This window comes from Chinchilla lanigera, unplaced genomic scaffold (assembly GCF_000276665.1).
Source record: "Chinchilla lanigera isolate Chin_1 unplaced genomic scaffold, ChiLan1.0 scaffold00058, whole genome shotgun sequence".
In the NCBI taxonomy this organism is placed as follows: Eukaryota; Metazoa; Chordata; class Mammalia; order Rodentia; family Chinchillidae; genus Chinchilla; species Chinchilla lanigera.
The window spans coordinates 9,582,793-9,590,185 of record NW_004955459.1 but is presented as its reverse complement, the minus strand read 5'-3'; the positions used below and the strand labels follow the sequence as shown (position 1 = coordinate 9,590,185).

The 7,393-nt window shown below is 43.6% G+C and overlaps 1 pseudogene; it reads left to right on the top strand.

The window, feature by feature from the left end:
- Positions 1 to 7,107, top strand: part of LOC102016674 — a 27,299-nt pseudogene extending 20,192 nt beyond the window's left edge.
- Positions 7,108 to 7,393: the final 286 nt, after the last annotated feature.

Below are 7,393 nucleotides of genomic sequence, written 5' to 3'. Positions count from 1 at the left end.
TCAAGGCCAGCCTGAACTGCATAGCGAGACCCTGTCTAAAAAAAAAAAAAAAAAAAAAAAAAAAAAAAAAGAAAATGAGCATTTACTAATGCCAAAGAAGTCATGTTAGATGAGGAATATATATCCTGTCTCTGGGTCAGATGAAACATCCAAATTTTGCTGGTCCAGGAAAACACACATAAAAACCATGTTGCAGCTATGTGTTCTGGGCGCACTTCCTCAGGAGACTGAACCTGAGACCCCATGGAAAGAACTGACTTCTGAGTGAAACCAGAAGGAGCTATATTCAAAGCACCACACCTACAGGACCAAAACACATTTAGCCTACAGGAGGATTTCCAACTCTCCCCTCTAAGGTCTAGTTTCATTTATGTGTATAAAAAATGCTGGGGCTGGGGATTTAGCTCAGCAGCAAAAGCGCCTGCCTGGCAAGTGCAAGGTTGTGAGTTCGGTTCCCGGTACCAGAGAAAAACCAGAAAAAAAAAACAAAAACAAAAATGCTTTAATAATTTATAGACTTAGAAATCCTTACTGTAAACTTATTAATGCTAGGTAATAATTTTGTTCAGGCTTTTACCTATCCCTTATAGAACTTTAACAAATAGTGGTTACTCTGCCAGCTACTTAAACAGTCTTAGAGCAGCTCCCACTCTTAAAGCAGAGGACAGGTTTCCTCAGCATCTTTTGGTGAATCCCCATCTTTTGGTAATCCCCAATGAAATATTGACCAAATAGGTGGCTCGATTCCTTTCTGGAGCCAGATCTCTGGGTACATGGACAAGTAGAAACAGAAAGCAACTCTGTTATCATGGCCAGGGCTACTCTTTGTTGGATATCTGAATGTTCCTCAAAGAAAGCTGAGTCACGACAGCCTCATTTGGGTAAATAGCAGCAAAATCTCCACTTATGTATTGCATTTTTCTCTCTTTATTGTTAAGTTAGAAATGCCAATTTTTCTCCAACATATTGGGAGTTAAATTTAAAACCACCTTGTCCTTAGACTGCCCCTCCTTCCAGAAATCAGGCTGAGGCAACTTGCAAGAATTATTCACCTTTCACAGAGGAAAACAGCTATCAGGGAAATGATTTACATTTGTGCCTTCCATATGCTAACAAAGAGTAAGAGATTTTAGTCAGCCTTTTTTTTCATGTGTGCCTAAAAGATTAATAAATGCGCCTTCACTAACATGTAAATTATGGTTGCTAGATGATGGATATAAGTTTAACTTGTGAGCTTCAGAGACACAAATTTTAAATTAAACCTTAAATAAAATGTGGCCTTGTCCTACTGCTAAGGAAGGTTACCTAGATGATTAAGTAGGTAGTACAGGTGCCTTGAGGCTTCTTCAAGGGTAAATAGGTGAAATTCCTCCAAGCCATTTCTTTGATTCTGTCTATCAAGGTGATCTCCTTTGCAGGCTAAGTGCTTCAGCTACCTCCAACTCACTTTGTGGTATTTGCACCCTTTTTCAAGGACTGAAAACCAGTGCTTCAAAGTTAAGCAATGCTTCTTTAAGTATGGTTGTTATAGCTGAGATCAATTGTAACTTATCCAGGCAGCTCAATTTCACTCATATGCCAAAGAATAAAGGAGTTCAATATTTAGTAGTCTGTGTAGATACCTTCACAAACTGGATTAAAGCCTTTCCTTATAAAACAAGAAAGGCACAAGAGGTGGTAAAGGTTTTAGTCTCAAAAATCATCCCCAGATTTAGACTTCTTAAGAGCTTACAGAGTGATAATGGGCCTTTTTTAAAAGCAACAGTCACACAGGGTGTCTCTCAGGCAGTGGGCTTTCTCTATTATCTTCACTGTGCATGGAGACCACAATCAGCAAAAAAAGGGTAAAAGAGAGAGAGAGATCCTAAAAAAAAAATTTTGGCAAAATGGCTCAGAAGACCTGCTTACAGTGGCCTCACTTACTACCTTTAGCTCTCATCAAAATAAAAAAATACACCTCAAATTCTAGGCCTCAGTCCATTTAAAATGCTTTATGGATGCTCTTTCCTCAATAGCAATTTTCTCTTTGATAGAGAAACAGATGCCTTACTGAAGGATGTCACCTCACTGGCTAAATTCCAACAGACTCTTTGACAGTTAATGAAAGCCCAGCCTAAAGAAAAAAAAACCCCATATTCTAACCCAGAGATTTAATACTGGTAAAGTCTCCACCCTCATCATCTCTTTCCCTAGGACCAACTTGGGAAAGACCATACACTGTGATCCTCTCAACGCTATCAGCTATCAAGGTAGCAGGCCTGGACTCCTGAATATACCACACCCAATTCAAGTCCTGGGAACCAGAGACTGTCCCTGAGTGTAAGCAACCATCACAATACTCTTGTGAACCCATAAAAGACTTAAGGTTCTTGTTTAAGAAAAAACAAACCCATCAGGTAAGTGATCTAAGATGTTACTGTTAGCCCTTTTACTAATCACTTCACCACTTAAGAGAAAATACCATTTCTTTCTAAGGTGGGCACAAAAATATGCAGTCATTTCAACAAATATCTTGCTGGATATATGGCCTGCTCCCCTTGTCCATTATATCTGAACTTCCTTGGTGGGTATCCCCACTCCAAAGAGATGATTAAAATAAACTATAAGACTTTAGTGATGAGTTCAATGGTTCATAGGTTAACCCACTATTACAAGGTAACTGCGTGGCCTATAAATTATACGCTTAATGATCCTGGGCATAATAAAATGTTTTCTAGCAATACCACTAGTGCTTTTTTAGAGGTTCTAGTAAGACTCTTACTAAACAAGAGAAAGGGTCCTATCCTGAGGGCCAACCACCATAAATATCAAAATGGGTATTTTCAGGTATGGGATGATTACCTATGGTTAACCTCCACTACAGAATATCTTAGTAAAAAGACCCCCTTATGTTGGAAATAGAACAATCACTCCTATTCTCATTGGAGTAACTCTACTAAATACTTGGGATGGACACCCCCTAAACAATGTATACATACAAAGCTGGGCCTCGTGGTGCATGCCTGTAATTCCAGTACTCAGGAGGCTGAGGCAGGAGGATTGTTGCAAGTTCAAGGCCAGCCTGGGCTACAAAGTGAGCTCAAGGCCAGCCTGAACTGCACAGGGAAACCCTGTCTTAAAAAAAAAAAAAAAAAAAAACCAAAAAAAAAAAAAAACAAACCAATGTATACACACACCTTTTCAGGCTAAAGACTGGTTTACAATAAACTGGTTTAATCATCCTGAAATTAGATGAAAAGCCCCCAATGGCATTCATTGGTCCTATGGGACCAATTTGTGGCTCTGGCTACCCCCCAGATAGATAAAAAGATACACGCTGGGATTTGCAAAAGTGTCAAAGGATTGACAAACCTGCAAACTTACCCTGCCTACGGATCAACAATCTTGACTTATGTTTCACTGGTATAATCTTTTGGCATCTGTCTTTATCCCTTCCCTATGGTTGGAGGATATCATACAACACATCAAGGCCTTGACTAACTACTCAGTGGGCCTTAAATGACACTGTGGCTGGTCTCTCTCTCTTAAATAAAAAAATAAAATTAATGAGGCAAGCTGTCTTCAAAAATCAGGTGGCATTAGACATTTTAACAGCAGCTCAAGGGGATACTTATACAGCAGCTCAAGGGGATACTTATACAATTATAAAAGCTAAATACTGTATTGTATATACATTTCTGATCCTTCTGCTAATATTTCAATAGCTGTTCAAGATATTACATGACAGGTTAATGACATATCAGATTCTAAAATTCCCTGGACTATTATCCTCTATGAAAAGCTATTATTCATTCCTCCTGGTGCAAAGCTTTGTTGACCATATTCATAATTATCCTGTTTATTTTATTATTTGGCCCATGCATACTCAATTGTCTATTTGCCCTTGTCTCCTCCAGACTTAAAGCTGTACATCTATCCAAGATAAAAATGGCTGGCGCCTTTAATAGACCCTCTATGGAGTCTCTTTGACTGCTAATCACAACTGAGACCTTCAGCTACAAGTAGCCAGACTGGTTTTTGCCTCTTGCCCCCTCACTTCTTCAGAGGGGGGAATATTATAGATAACTAAGTTAGGTAAAAATATTATAGGCAGTTAGACAGGGCTTGGCCCTTGAGAGGTCAGTGCAGAAGACAGCTGTGGCTGGAGGCGTATTCACTGAAGGCCAGACTTCAAGAAAAAGAGAAACTACTCAACCATATACTTCCCCTAGGGATGAAGGTAGGAGGACTTGGGGAGAGCAGAGCTTTGGGGAGCCTGGCCCAGGACCTGTTTGGGGAGCAGTGGAAGAGGAGGCTGGGCTGGAAAGTGGCTGGCCTGAGGGCCTGGCTGATATCAGGAAGCAGGGAGGTCCCTGAGGGAGCCACAGGCCACTCAGCCTTGAATCCTTGTGCAATAGAGATGGCTCAAGGTTGCTCTTCCTGGAATAAAAGGCAAAAAATGTGGGTTTGCTCTTCAGCATTGTCATTGAACTTGGCCTGAGTAGGGAAGATAGATGGGTTCTTCTAGGACCCCCATTTTTACTCCCCTATTCGATCATGCTTTCTTTTAGCTCATGATCATAATGTAAACTCTTTCCTGCAGTGTGGAGCTGGGGATGGACCCCAGGACCTTGTGCAGGAAAGGTACCTGGGCTGCACCTCATCACACTTCTACTGCCCCTTTGGAGGCCATGAGAGGGAGCTGAAGCGGCTGCACCCTCCACAGCTCTCAGTGGCTCTCCTGTGCCTCATGTGGGCCTTGTTCTGCCACACCTGGCAGCTGCTGAGTGGTCCAGAAAGAACTGCTTCATGAATGCTGACCGATCAGGCTCCTGCATCTCCAAGTTCCAGATGCATACCTGGAGGTCCACCTCCCCGCTTTGCTGTCCCAGCCTGGGCCATGGTTTTAACACCCTGAGGGACAGTAGCTGGGGACATGACTGCCTGGCCCAAGTCACTCCTTGGGGCACTGTAGAAGTAGCGCACCAATAGGTGCATGGCCCAGGTAGCCTGCTACTGTGTGGGGGTGCAGGAGAGGCATTGCCTCCCCTCTGTCTCTGAATGTGCTGTGCTCTTTCTGGAAATTCCTTTTCTTATTACTGGGCTTGGCAGCTGCTAGGGAATTTCTGGAGGGAGGGTGGGGGATCCTGGAAGGAAACCACCATGGGACCCAACACAAAAGAAGGATAGAGGGGTGGTGCTCCTGTGAGGGGTGTTTCCCGTCAGAGCGTGCAGCTCGAATCAGAAAAAGGAAGGCTGCTATCCTTTAATCTCATGGCTTTTCCTCCAACCTGGGGGAATGTGTGGGATTTTGGCCGTGAGGCCTGGGAAGGAAGGAGGAAGACTGCTGCACAAAAGGGGGTCAGGTGGGTGAGGTCCCGGGGCCAAAACCACATGTGACCCTGGGACAGAAGAAGCTCACAGAGGCAAAAGGACTTGTCTGAAGTCACACCCCTTGTGCTGACAGAGCTGCCATTGGAACCGGGTCTCTGTGGCCCCAAAGTCCTGATGAAGCCTCCCCCACTGGAGAAATAATAGGCCTGGATCCTCAGGCCGAGCTTGAGGACCTCTCCTGAGCTTACCCTTCCAAAAATTGTGAATCATTTTTTATACACGTTCCCAGTATCACATCTACATTTTATGTCACCCCTCAGTCTTCAGGCTATGTGCACTGAGAGAGGGGCCTGTGGCTGGATGTTCTAGGTGCTCCAGGCCAGGGACCTGCTGGTCTTAGCCAGAGCCAGGGTCTGCCAAGACACTGATCATCTAGGCCTTGGCGCAGCTATCCTAGCTCTGCTGAGACACTCAGTGTTGGGCTGCTGTGCAGTTGAGTTCACTCCAGAAGATAGCAGAGGCCGGTGATTGCCCAGTGTGAGTCAGATGGGCCTCAGTGAACCTGAAGCAAGGAACTTCACTGTCCCCAGGTTGGGTTGTGTTCCAGATCCAGCTGGTGGTTCTCTGTGTGTGCCTCCCTCATACCTGCCTGTATCTGTAAGGGCCAAGCTATCTCTCTGATTGCCAAGCAGAGGTGGTGGAATTTTTGTGAGGTGGGACTTAGTGGAAGGAAGTGAAGTCATTGACAGAGTGGCCTGGAGAGGGATATGGAGACCCTGGCCCCCTCCTTTCTTTCTCTCTTGGCTGCCTTGAGATGAGCAGCTGCCACTGGCACACACCACTGCCATGATACACTGTGCCCCCACAGGCTCAAAGCAACAGGGCCAAGTTGCCATGGACTGAACTCTCTGAAACATGTGCCAAAATAAACATTTCTTCCTTTTAAATTTATTATCTTAGGCATTTTGTTGCAGTGACGTAAACTGAATACACACATTTCTTCCCACTTTTCCCCTATCCACAAGTATTTGCTAAGGCTTGCTTTGAGTCAGACGCTTCAGCAGGCACTTTATTGTACCATCTCTGCTGCTAGGACAGATGCAAGGAATTCAGATTTAAGTGTGAACAGCTGACGCCAGCTGTCAGAGACAATTTCTTCTGCTTACCCAAAATGACCCCGTCCCCCATGTTTGAGGATCGGGTACTCTGGAGAGAGATTCTCTAGCCACAACCTTTGGACTTCAGCCACTCCTTGAAGAAGGCTCATGGAGGAGGCAGCAGCTGAGAGAAGATGGAGCTAGGTTTAACAACTCTCAAACTGACTTCAACTGTGCATAGTTGCAAGCGAGCAGGAGGCTGTTAACTGCAGCAGCGGAGCGATGCCTAAGTCAAAGGAACTTGTTTCTTCAAGCTCTGCAGGCAGCGATTCTGCCAGTGAAGTTGGCAAAAAGTTAAAGAGGAAAAAGTAAGTTGCTCCAGAAAAACCTGTAGAGAAGCAAAAGTCTGGTGAAACTTCGAGAGTTCTGTCATCTTTTAAGTGGAGCAGCAGCAGCAGAGATGATAACATGTTTCAGATTGGGAAAATGAGGTCTGGCAGTGTTTGGGACTTTAAAGGGAAAGTTCTAATTGGTATTAGACAATATTGGATGGTTCCAGATGATGAAATGAAACCAGGAAGAAAAGGTAATTCTTTAAATCCAACGCAGTGGAGCCAGCTGAAGGAGCATATTCCCAACACTGATGATGCAGTAAGAAAACTGTAGAATCTCAGCCATAAAAATCTGTACTGTTTTAGTTGTTTTACTCTGTCTTTTTACATTGGCTTTTGTTTTCTAAACGTTGTTTTCAAAGCTGTTATATATTTGGATTGCAGAACAATTAGTAAGATGAATATTTTTTTAAAATATGAGTGAAGCTAATTGTAAACTTTATTAAGCAGGATTGCTTTGTGCCCACCACCTAGTATAAAATAAAATCAAGTAATTCCAATTGTTTTTTAAAAAAAGATGGAGCTAGGAAGTGGGGACCTGCATGGTCAGAGAGCTGAACTGGCTCTGCCAAGGTGCCAAGCACGTGAGCT